Here is a 13,038-nt window from a genome sequence, read left to right on the forward strand (position 1 = left end):
TATACAAACTCCACACAGAGCCATGGTTTGAATCAAACCCATGACCTCAGTGCTGTGAGGCAGTAATGCTAACCATTACACCATCCGTGCTGCCCATAACATAGTTTCTAAATGTATGTTTTTCATCCATTACACAGAATTAATAAATGATGTACATGTAAATACCATGTTTGGTTTGTGCAAAGGTCAAGCTCTCCCATTATATCTCCCGCTTGTCACTGTACATTGTATATGAGTACGTTTCCATCAATAATAAGAAATTCTCATCCTCCAAACAAGGAGAAATATTGTATTACAGTATAACATCTAATTAGTCACCCTTGCCCTCTAGCAGGAGTGAAATGCGTTAGTACTAAGGTCATTTTCAAACATTCATGTTCCATATACAGAGAAACACCCCCAATGATCACTGGTGCCTACATTACCTCTTTATATAGCATTAATGTAACCATGCCCTTGTGGAACTAAGCCCAGTATGTGCTGCCAGCCCCTGCTGGGAATTATAGTCCCCCTGATCTCACCACCATAGGTGTATATTCAATTGAAGTCGAAAGCAGCCGTCTGTCAAAAATACAGCAGTTTTTGACTTTTTTATGTCGAATCGTGATTCGACCTACTCAATAAAACCCAAAAAATTTTGACAAGTCGATGAATTCGACTTGTCGAAAAGCACGTGTATCGGCGGAATAGCTGCCGATCCACGTGCTTGTGTCGAAAACAACACACCATCTCAGTCCGACATAAAAAAATGTCGGACTGAGATGTGGGACCCAGAGGAGGAGAGGGGGGAGAGCCGCAGGGAGACGGGGGACAGCCGCGGACATATAGGAGAGATCAATGCTACAGCACAGTGCTGCAGCAGGATGTCACACAGCCGCACCGCTCACGGCAGCTTCCACCCGACTCCAGCAAGTGAGGTCACGCTTGCTGGAGCCGGGTGGACACTGCCGTGAGGTCGGGCGGCTGTGTGACATCCTCCTGCAGCGCTACTGTAGCACTGATCTCCGTCTGCCGGCGGCTGTCCCCGCGGCTCCCCACCCCTCTCCTCCTCTGGGTCCCTCATCTCAATTCGACTTGAAAAAGTCGAATTGAGATGAGATTTGAATAGGGGTTGTCGGATCCATTCTGACAAATGCATGTCGGAATGGATCCGACGCTAACTGAATATACCCCATAGAATCTTGGGAGGGGAAGATGGGATTACTGTACAAACATTGGCCATAACTTACAATATAGACACTGTGAATACATGTTTAGCACATCTGGAGAATCTACATATAGGCCTAAGTGGACAAGAGGGTAGTGACCAGGGTTTTCTCCAGTGGTTAGTCAGAATAAGTACAGCCAATGGCTATGCTCCTTTTACAGCAGCCAATTAAATCTCTGCAATAATGGGTAATGCTTTTTCAACCAGTGTGCCGCGACCAGTTGCAAGGTGTGCCGCGGAGCCAGAGCAGCTTCCTGCACCTTCAGAGTGAACTGTTGGCCAGGGCTCTTCTTAGAGGATCAGTCATGCTCCGGCTGTACCTATGCCTTGAAGACACAGCGGTGTGATATCATAGGTCACGGCTGCCGCATCTCACCACCCAGCCAGCCCACCCGCCTGCATGCACATCTTCCAGTTCCCGCCTGCATCCACAGCTTTCCTTGCCCACCCACATCCACACCTGCCCGACCACCCACTGCTCAGTATTCACAGCACTCCACTATGAACAACCCCCGCCACTGAGCGACACGAAGGAGGACAGCTGACTGGTAGGGACTAATAATTATTTTATTTCTTCTGTGGGGAACAATAGGATTTATGTGGGGATAATAAGGATTTATGGGGGGGGGGAACAATGTGAATAATTCATGTGGGGAGCAATAGGATTTATGTGGGGAGAAATGTGATTGATTTATGTGGGGAGCAATAGGATTTATGTGGGGAGAAATGTGATTGATTTATGTATTGAGCAACATGATTTATGTGGGGAGCAACATGATTTATGTGGGGAGCAATGTGATTGTTTTTCCTGTGTAGGCCAATGTTTGTGTGGATTTTTTTTTACTGTGAAGGCCAATGTGTGTGTTTTGTGTTTTTCTGTGGGGAACTTATAGTGTGCCTTGGCAATTTTAAAATATTGTTCGGTGTGCCGCGAGTAAAAAAAGGTTGAACATCACTGCTCTAGGTCGACCACACTTAGGCTGACAATGTCTAGGTCAACCACTATTGGTCGACATGACTGAAGGTCGACATGAGTTTTTCACATTTTTTTTTACTTTTTTCATACTTTACAATCCACGTGGACTACAATTGGGAACGATAACCTGCGCTAACCAAGCAAAGCGAGCCCTGCGAGGGGACACGGTGCACTAATTTGGGGTTTCCGGTCACTCTACGGAGAAAACGACACAATTTAAAAAAAAACAACTCATGTCGACCTTCTGTCATGTCAACCTAGAGTCCCTGTCGACCTAAAAACCATGTCAACCAATAGTTGTCGGCTTAGACACGGTCACTGTGCAGTTGACCCTATGATCCACACCCATAGAAACACAGGGGCTGATTCAACTGTTTTACCCTGTGGCTACCACTAGGGGGCGCAAAACAGAGCAATTCGATTGATGCTCCTTTTAGACACCTAATAGCCACGGGGGTGACATTTCTTCCCGCAGCCCCCTAAGGTGCGAAAAGAAATGTGCGCTAAGACGGCATTTTGGGCATCCGAATAGGGGTTTTGGACGCTCAAAGCAGAACTTTATACGTGTTTAGCCATTTTATACAGCTAAACTCTGTCTGTTTGGGGCGCAAAATGGGCACCATGCATATCGCACAAACCATTGTCACAATTCAGTTGTCCCATTTAGACGGGAAAATTAGGCTCCTAAAACAATTGAATTGGCCCCTATAGAATTTGACGGCAGATTAGAACCAGTTGGGCCATCTAGTACACGTACACACTAGGGTTAATTGCTTGTCGGGAGCCTACCTAACCTACCAGTATATTTTTGGATTGTGGGAAGAAATTGGAGTACCCGGAGGAAACCCATGCCATCACGGGGAGAATATACAAACACAATGGTGAGAATCGAACCCATGACCACAGTAGGATAATGCGTCCTGCCACCCTGCAAACATTGTTCAGGAATGGTCTGAGGAACATGACAAAGATATCAAGGTGCTGACTTGGTCTTCAAAGTCCCCAGATCTCAGTCTGATTGAGCATCTGTGGGATGTGCTGGAAATACAAGTCCAAGCCATGGAGGCCCACCCGCAACTTCCAGGATCGGCTCTGCTGCTAACGTCTTCGTGCCAGATACCACAGGATGTCTTGATAAATTTTGTGGAGTTCATGCCTTGACGGGTCAGAGTGTTGTGGACGCACAAGGGGAACCTACACAATATTAGGCATGTGGTTTTAATATTATGGCTTCTCGATTGTATTTTCCATGCATTGCATCCACTTAAACTCCACCCTAGTTTTCTCATCTAGTGAATGTTATATTGTATAGGGACGTACAGGAACTTATTTTAGAACAATATGGGATTTATATTTTTCATTTTATATGGATAATATAGAGTGCAGAAAGTTGGAAACAAAACCTACTCTAGCAATTTTTAACACTTATAGGCATACCAAATATGTGTATTTTCATTTAAGAGTTTGGAATACCTAGGTCACAATAAACACTATCATTACAAAGTTAAGTACCTTGTACAAAAAAAATTCCTTGGTCTCCTCCTACAAATCTTTCTCTTTTTAAAAAAAAATTCTCTGTCTGGTGCAAAGTATGGCTGCTAGTCACATACAGGCTCACAGCACTGATAGGGTAAGGGGGCTGATAAATAATATAAGAAAACCTGAAATTAATAAAATGATCTCCGATAAAAGTATTTCTAGTGATATTACATTGTAATTTTACTCACTGTGAGTGTGATGAGATGTTACATTACTGAGAACAGATGGCAGTATGGAGAGTTGGCAGTATGGAGAGGTAAGGGAGGAGCAGGGATGGGAGAGATGGCAGTATGGAGAGAGAGGAGCAGGGATGGGAGAGATGGCAGTATGAAGAGAGAGGAGCAGGGATGGGAGAGATGGCAGTATGGATTAGAGGGATGAGCAGGGATGGGAGAGATGGCAGTATGGATAAGAGGGAGGACCAGGGATGGGAGAGATGGCAGTATGGAGAGGGAGGAGCAGGGATGGGATAGATGGCAGTATGGAGAGGTAAGGGAGGAGCAGGGATGGGAGAGATGGCAGTATGGATAAGAGGGAGGAGCAGGACTGGGAGAGATGGCAGTATGGAGAGGTAAGGGAGGAGCAGGTGTGGGAGAGATGGCAGTATGGATAAGAGGGAGGAGCAGGGATGGGAGAGATGGCAGTATGGATAAGAGGGAGGAGCAGGGATGGGAGAGAGGGCAGTATAGATTAGAGGGAGGAGCAGGGATGGGAGAGATGGCAGTATGGAGAGGGAGGAGCAGGGATGGGAGAGATGGCAGTATGGAGAGGGAGGAGCAGGGATGGGAGAGATGGCAGTATGGAGAGGTAAGGGAGGAGCAGGGATGGGAGAGATGGCAGTATGGATAAGAGGGAGGATAAGAGGGAGGAGGAGGAGAAGAGATGGCAGTATGGATAAGAGGGAGGAACAGGGATTGGAGAGATGGCAGTATGGAGAGGGAGAGGCAGGGATGGGAGAGATGGCAGTATGGAGAGGGAGGAGCAGGGATGGGATTGATGGCAGTATGGAGAGGTAAGGGAGGAGCAGGGATGGGAGAGATGGCAGTATGGATAAGAGGGAGGAGCAGGACTGGGAGAGATGGCAGTATGGAGAGGTAAGGGAGGAGCAGGTATGGGAGAGATGGCAGTATGGAGAGGGAGGAGCAGGGATGGGAGAGATGGCAGTATGGAGAGGGAGGAGCAGGGATGGGAGAGATGGCAGTATGGAGAGGTAAGGGAGGAGCAGGGATGGGAGAGATGGCAGTATGGATAAGAGGGAGGATAAGAGGGAGGAGGAGGAGAAGAGATGGCAGTATGGATAAGAGGGAGGAACAGGGATTGGAGAGATGGCAGTATGGAGAGGGAGAGGCAGGGATGGGAGAGATGGCAGTATGGAGAGGGAGGAGCAGGGATGGGATAGATGGCAGTATGGAGAGGTAAGGGAGGAGCAGGGATGGGAGAGATGGCAGTATGGATAAGAGGGAGGAGCAGGACTGGGAGAGATGGCAGTATGGAGAGGTAAGGGAGGAGCAGGTATGGGAGAGATGGCAGTATGGAGAGGGAGGAGCTGGGGTGGGAGAGATGTCAGTATGGAGAGGTAAGGGAGGAGCAGGGATGGGAGAGATGGCAGTATGGAGAGGCAAGGGAGGAGCAGGGGTGGGAGAGATGGCAGTATGGATAAGAGGGAGGAGCAGGGATGGGAGAGATGGCAGTATGGATAAGAGGGAGGAGCAGGGATGGGAGAGATGGCAGTATAGATTAGAGGGAGGAGCAGGGATGGGAGAGATGGCAGTATGGAGAGGGAGGAGCAGGGATGGGAGAGATGGCAGTATGGAGAGGGAGGAGCAGGGATGGGAGAGATGGCAGTATGGAGAGGGAGGAGCAGGGATGGGAGAGATGGCAGTATGGATAAGAGGGAGGATCAGAGATGGCAGTATGGATAAGAGGGAGGAGGAGGAGAAGAGATGGCAGTATGGATAAGAGGGAGGAACAAGGATGGGAGAGATGGCAGTATGGAGAGGTAAGGGAGGAGTGGGGAAGGGAGAGACGGCAGTATGGAGAGAGAGGAGCAGGGATGGGAGAGATGGCAGTATGGATAAGAGGGAGGAACAGGGATGGGAGAGATGGCAGTATGGAGAGGTAAGGGAGGAGTGGGGAAGGGAGAGACGGCAGTATAGAGAGAGAGGAGCAGGGATGGGAGAGGTGGCAGTATGGAGAGGGAGGAGCAGGGATGGGAGAGATGGCAGTATGGAGAGGGAGGAGCAGGGATGGGAGAGATGGCAGTATGGAGAGGGAGGAGCAGGGATGGGAGAGATGGCAGTATGGAGAGAGAGGAGCAGGGATGGGAGAGATGGCAGTATGGAGAGAGAGGAGCAGGGATGGAAGAGATGGCAGTATGGAGAGGTAAGGGAGGAGCAGGGATGGGAGAGATGGCAGTATGGAGAGGGAGAGGCAGGGATGGGAGAGATGGCAGTATGGAGAGGGAGGAGCAGGGATGGGAGAGATGGCAGTATGGAGAGAGAGGAGCAGGGATGGGAGAGATGGCAGTATGGAGAGAGAGGAGCAGGAATGGGAGAGATGGCAGTATGGAGAGGTAAGGGAGGAGAAGGGATGGGAGAGATGGCAGTATGGAGAGGGAGGAGCAGGGATGGGAGAGATGGCAGTATGGAGAGGGAGGAGCAGGGATGGGAGAGATGGCAGTATGGGAGAGGTAAGGGAGGAGCAGGGATGGGAGAGATGGCAGTATGGATAAGAGGGAGGAGGCGGGTTGGGAGAGATGGCAGTATGGAGAGGTAAGGGAGGAGCAGGGATGGGAGAGATGGCAGTATGGATAAGAGGGAGGAGCAGGGATGGGAGATATGGCAGTATGGAGAGGTAAGGGAGGAGCAGGGGTGGGAGAGATGGCAGTATGGATAAGAGGGAGGAGCAGGGATGGGAGAGATGACAGTATGGAGAGGGAGGAGCAGGGATGGCAGAGGTGGCAGTATGGAGAGGTAAGGGAGGAGCAGGGATGGGAGAGGTGGCAGTATGGAGAGAGAGGAGCAGGGATGGGAGAGGTGGCAGTATGGAGAGGGAGGAGCAGGGGTGGGAGAGATGGCAGTATGGAGAGGGAGGAGCAGGGATGGGAGAGATGGCAGTATGGGAGAGGTAAGGGAGGAGCAGGGATGGGAGAGATGGCAGTATGGATAAGAGGGAGGAGGCGGGTTGGGAGAGATGGCAGTATGGAGAGGTAAGGGAGGAGCAGGGATGGGAGAGATGGCAGTATGGATAAGAGGGAGGAGCAGGGATGGGAGAGATGGCAGTATGGAGAGGTAAGGGAGGAGCAGGGGTGGGAGAGATGGCAGTATGGATAAGAGGGAGGAGCAGGGATGGGAGAGATGACAGTATGGAGAGGGAGGAGCAGGGATGGCAGAGGTGGCAGTATGGAGAGGTAAGGGAGGAGCAGGGATGGGAGAGGTGGCAGTATGGAGAGAGAGGAGCAGGGATGGGAGAGGTGGCAGTATGGAGAGGGAGGAGCAGGGGTGGGAGAGATGGCAGTATGGAGAGGTAAGGGAGGAGCAGGGGTGGGAGAGATGGCAGTATGGATAAGAGGGAGGAGGGGGGATGGGAGAGATGGCAGTATGGAGAGGTAAGGGAGGAGCAGGGATGGGAGAGATGACAGTATGGAGAGGTAAGGGAGGACCAGGGATGGAAGAGATGGCAATATGGAGAGGTAGGAGCAGGGGTGGGAGAGATGGCAGTATGGAGAGGTAAGGGAGGAGCAGGGGTGGGAGAGATGGCAGTATGGATAAGAGGGAGGAGGGGGGATGGGAGAGATGACAGTATGGAGAGGTAAGGGAGGACCAGGGATGGCAGTATGGATAAGAGGGAGGAGGGGGGAAGGGAGAGATGACAGTATGGAGAGGTAAGGGAGGAGCAGGGATGGGAGAGATGACAGTATGGAGAGGTAAGGGAGGACCAGGGATGGAAGAGATGGCAATATGGAGAGGGAGGAGCAGGGATGGGAGAGATGGCAGTATGGAGAGGTAAGGGAGGAGCAGGGGTGGGAGAGATGGCAGTATGGATAAGAGGGAGGAGGGGGGATGGGAGAGATGACAGTATGGAGAGGTAAGGGAGGACCAGGGATGGCAGTATGGATAAGAGGGAGGAGGGGGGAAGGGAGAGATGACAGTATGGAGAGGTAAGGGAGGAGCAGGGATGGGAGAGATGACAGTATGGAGAGGTAAGGGAGGACCAGGGATGGCAGAGATGGCAGTATGGAGAGGTAAGGGAGGAGCAGGTATGGGAGAGGTGTCAGTATGGAGAGGTAAGGGAGGAGCAGGGATGGGAGAGGTGGCAGTATGGAGAGAGAGGAGCAGGGATGGGAGAGGTGACAGTATGGAGAGAGAAAAGCAGGGATGGGAGAGGTGCATTGGCGTGCGCACGGGGGGTGCCTGGTGCGCACAGGCACCCCCTAATGTCCGGCACCCCCCACATGCCATGTCTGCAGCACGCTGCTCATTCCTGTTCGTACCACAGCGCCGGCATTACAATGACTCATGTTATGCCGCTGCACCGCCCGCTACCTCTCCCCCAGAGTCTTCAGCAAGTACACCAACGCGGCCACTGCAATGCTCGGGTCCCGGCCGGGAGGGGGAGGAGGAGCCTCAGCCCCTCCCCTCAGAGTCAATAATGATGCCTGTGTGGGACTATATGGCTGGAGGGGAGTGACCGCTCTCTCAGCTCCTCCCCCATATTCCATAATGCTGCCTCTGTGGGACTCCCCAGCTGGAGGGGGGAGGAGGGGTTGATCTCTCAGCTCCTCCCCTTTCATACTTCCACATGCCCTGATGTCCCCACCTCCAAAAACGTCCATTGGAGGGAAGCAAAGGCGCTGACCATCACTATGTGTAGCAGCACTTGATTGTCCAGGTAGGAGAAACACAATCCTAGATCTGTTCAAGTGCTGCTCAGCATCTCTTTGTCTCTCCATCGGCCCCCCCCTCTCTCTCTCTCTCTTTCCCCTTCAGTTCCCAGTCTCTCTTGCCCCATCCTCTCTCTCTCCCTCTGCCCTCTCTCTCTTGTGCATTATTTCTCCCTCGGCCCCTCTCTATCTCTCTCTTCACCAACACCCTCTCTCTCTATCCCCACCTCTATTTCCCACTTCCCTGTCTCTTTCTCTGCCCCCCTCTCCCCCTCTGTATCTCTCTCTGTCTATACCCTCTCTCTCTGTCTCTCCCTCTACGCCCCTCTCTCTCCACCTCATGTCTCTCTCTGTTCCCCTGCACAACTCTTCCTTCCTCTGCACCCCTATCTCTCTCCCTCACTCTCTCCTATTCCCTAATATAATTCCTCTTCTATGCCTCTCTCTGTGTCTCCCCCTCTCTGTCTGTCTGTCTCTGTCTGTCTCTCCATCTCTGCTTCTTTCTCTCTGCCCCCGTTTCTCCTTCTCCTCTGCTCTCCCTCTCAAATATCCTGTGTGTGTGTCTCTCTCTGACTCCCTCCTCTGCCTCTCTCTCCATCTCCACCCCTCTCTCTCTCCCTCTGTGTGTCTCTCTCTTCCCCTGCACCTTTCTTCCTTCTTCACCACTCTCTATCCTTTGCTCCGTCTCCCCCTCTCTCTCACTGTCTACCCCTTCTCTCTCTCTGTCTACCCCTTCTCTCTCTCTGTCTACCACCTCTCCATCTCCCCCTCTCTGTCTCTCTCTCTCCGTCTCCGCTCCTCTCTCTCCCTCCATCTCCTTATAGGCGGTGTTAGTCACTCCCAATAGGCGATTCTAGACAAGCCCCTCCAATCGTGCACCCCCTAATAAAATGTGCTGCGCACGCCTATGAAGAGGTGGCAGTATGGAGAGGGAGGAGCAGGGATGGGAGAGGTGGCAGTATGGAGAGGGAGGAGCAGGGATGGGAGAGGTGGCAGTATGGAGAAAGAGGAGCAGGGATGGGAGAGGTGGCAGTATGGAGAGGGAGGAGCAGGGATGGGAGAAGTGGCAGTATGGAGAGGGAGGAGCAGGGATGGGAGAGGTGGCAGTATGGATAAGACGGAGGGAGCAGGGATGGGAGAGGTGGCAGTTTGGATAAGACGGAGGAGCAGGGATGGGAGAGGTGGCAGTATGGATAAGACGGAGGAGCAGGGATGGGAGAGGTGGCAGTATGGATAAGACGGAGGAGCAGGGATGGGAGAGGTGGCAGTATGGATAAGACGAAGGAGCAGGGATGGGAGAGGTGGCAGTATGGATAAGACGGAGGAGCAGGGATGGGAGAGGTGGCAGTATGGATAAGACGGAGGAGCAGGGATGGGAGAGGTGGCAGTATGGAGAGAGTGGAGCAGGGATGGGAAAGGTGGCAGTATGGAGAGAGAGGAGCAGGGATGGGAGAGGTGGCAGTATGGATAAGAGGGAGGAGCAGGAATGGGAGAGGTGGCAGTATGGATAAGAGGGAGGAGCAGGGATGGGAGAGGTGGCAGTATGGATAAGAGGGAGGAGCAGGGATGGGAGAGGTGGCAGTATGGATAAGAGGGAGGAGCAGGGATGGGAGAGGTGGCAGTATGGATAAGAGGGAGGAGCAGGGATGGGAGAGGTAGCAGTATGGATAAGAGGGAGGAGCAGGGATGGGAGAGGTGGCAGTATGGATAAGAGAGAGGAGCAGGGATGGGATAGATGGCAGTATGGAGAGAGAGGGGCAGGGATGGGAGAGGTGGCAGTATGGATAAGAGAGAGGAGCAGGGATGGGAGAGGTGGCAGTATGGATAAGAGGGAGGAGCAGGGATGGGAGAGGTAGCAGTATGGATAAGAGAGAGGAGCAGGGATGGGATAGATGGCAGTATGGAGAGAGAGGAGCAGGGATGGGAGAGGTGGCAGTATGGATAAGAGAGAGGAGCAGGGATGGGAGAGGTGGCAGTATGGATAAGAGGGAGGAGCAGGGATGGGAGAGGTAGCAGTATGGATAAGAGGGAGGAGCAGGGATGGGAGAGGTAGCAGTATGGAGAGAGAGGAGCAGGGATGGGAGAGGTGGCAGTATGGAGAGAGAGGAGCAGGGATGGGACAAATGGCAGTATGGATAAAAGGGACGAGCAGGGACAGGTTTATATAAATATTTAAAACAATCATTTTACATTTTTGATGGCATTATGCAAATTCTTGTATATTTGAAATCAGATTAAAATTAGAATCCAGATATATTTTATAAAAAAAATGGTAGGAAAAAAACAGTAAAATTCAGTCACACAAACCTAAGAGCCAGCGGAATGCTCCTAGCAGCCAGGGAAAATATGGATCCAATGACATTAATAGAAAGAACTCCCAAAAGCTGGGAAGCATTAATGATTTGAGAGGGGTTTCAAACTATTCTACCCAGGCTGAAATTACGATAAAGCAATCTGGTTTGAAGAACTCAAAAACGTGGTAGTATAATTTCACAACTCACTGGCTTTATAAAACTATGAAATGTGTGGGTTCAACCATGGTCAAAGTAGTTTGAGCTTCAATGGCCTCATTTTAAAATATTTCTCCAGATTTTTAAGACAATTCAAATAGCAAATATTACAGTGTTTGATTTCACAGTTACCATGGGAACAGAAAAAAATTACATACAACGTGGCCATACTTAAACAGGACCCTAGATATTGGATCAGCTGTAACCTGCTCACCTTGCTGTAACCTTGTTACAGTATATACAGTGTCTAACGCTTGAGAAGTTAGTATAGTTTTATAATTGGTTTAAAAAGCAGGTTTTTGTTTTAAATCTCTATATTCAATCTCTAGTAACGCTCTGGCTCCTGGCTCCTCTGATGTCAACTAACTCGCTATCTGACCGTTTCCACCATAGGATACATACTGCCAAGTCATCCATTAGACAGTGACTAACCTACAAGTAATAAGGCTGTCAGGGCTGGAAACATTATTAACATTCCGACATTATTTTACAGACTAATTATATAGGAATTGTCTTGTTATAACCCAATAAAGCATGAAAGATATCACGAGAAAATGATTTACAGTAGCAACGTCCCCCATTTTTCCATCACATTTAGACCTGGGTTTATTGTAAATATTTCTTAGGAGGCTTTCTTTCATCCTGTAAGACATTACGTGGTTATCTGATCTGTGGGAAGAATTTTGGAAGGTAATCCTATTCTTCCAAATGGCTTTAATGATCAGGTCATCTGCTGCAGGGAGACAATTAGCGCACGGTCTGTCACCTACACGTGAGGAACCTTAGGGGTCTCATGCAACTCAAGGTTTGTAGGACCCATTTGTCAATAGAAATTTGGAACTCATACTAATGAATCTATGACAAATCAGCCTTTATAAGACCAGTTTACCTTACTGGGCACCGAAAGAGACTATTGTGGTAGGGGCTCAAGAAACGTTACATGGGGGGGGTCAAGCTTTTTATTTCAGAAACGTGGGAACTCTAAAAAGACTTTGGTAAAAATCAGGAGAGGGTCTCCCTGCACGGCATCTAGTGAGAGAGTGCTCCGCCATTCTTTCCAGCCCTCGGAACCATGCTGCTACTAAACTAGGTTACTGAATGCAAACCGGTCGTCTGCAACCTCGGCACATAAAGCACAAACTATTGTACCTATTAATTGTACCCTTGACGCGAGAGATGTGCGGTTCAGTTCTTCAGAAATCCGAACCCACACAAACTTTGCGGATCCAAACTAAAGTGAGTCTCGGTTCAGATCTTTACGCATTTTGGATTTTAAATCTGAATTTTGTGTTTTGGATTATAAAAATTGCATGCTTTTAGCTGTTATTATCCATTTTCAAGAAATCCAAACCCCAAATTTCGGATTTTAAATCTGAATTTCCTAACCCAAATCACTTGAGGGTGGTTGTGCAAAACCAAAACAAAACCAAAACACTAGACTCCGCCGACATCTCTACTTTACGCCACAAAGCATTATACACTATTAAAGGGCACCCCAGTGACATAATTACCTTCCGCCTAGACACACCCACCACATGCGCGCATTACTACAACACTACAGCAACTACACATATATCACTCAACACTCCTGCAGCCGCGCATTATTACTTCCATGATGGAAATAGACATGACTCACACTCCAACGGAACTGTGGCGAAATACTCGCTGGTAACAGATCATTTATTGCTGGGTTCTACACTGTAATCGCAGCCATGGGCGTAACCTCGTCTTCAACAGACAGCAGAGCACACAAAATGTCATTTTTAGGAGAAGTCATGTTCCAGAATAATATAGATAAAAGGGCAGACGTTTCATAACATTTCCACACCTGTCTGTAAAATGATACAGCTAGAATGGCATCATACTGTATATACTATGCAATTATATGGCCATTGACAAGCAACACACTATCCTCATTGGCTAT

General features: G+C 49.8%; 1 protein-coding gene across 3 annotated transcripts in view; it reads right to left on the reverse strand.

Moving 5' to 3' along the window:
• Positions 1 to 13,038, reverse strand: part of NELL1 (neural EGFL like 1) — a 1,344,875-nt gene that overhangs the window by 107,573 nt on the left and 1,224,264 nt on the right. The gene's annotated exons all lie outside the window — the stretch shown is intronic.

Source organism: Pseudophryne corroboree, chromosome 11 (genome assembly GCF_028390025.1).
Source record: "Pseudophryne corroboree isolate aPseCor3 chromosome 11, aPseCor3.hap2, whole genome shotgun sequence".
Lineage (NCBI taxonomy): Eukaryota > Metazoa > Chordata > Amphibia > Anura > Myobatrachidae > Pseudophryne > Pseudophryne corroboree.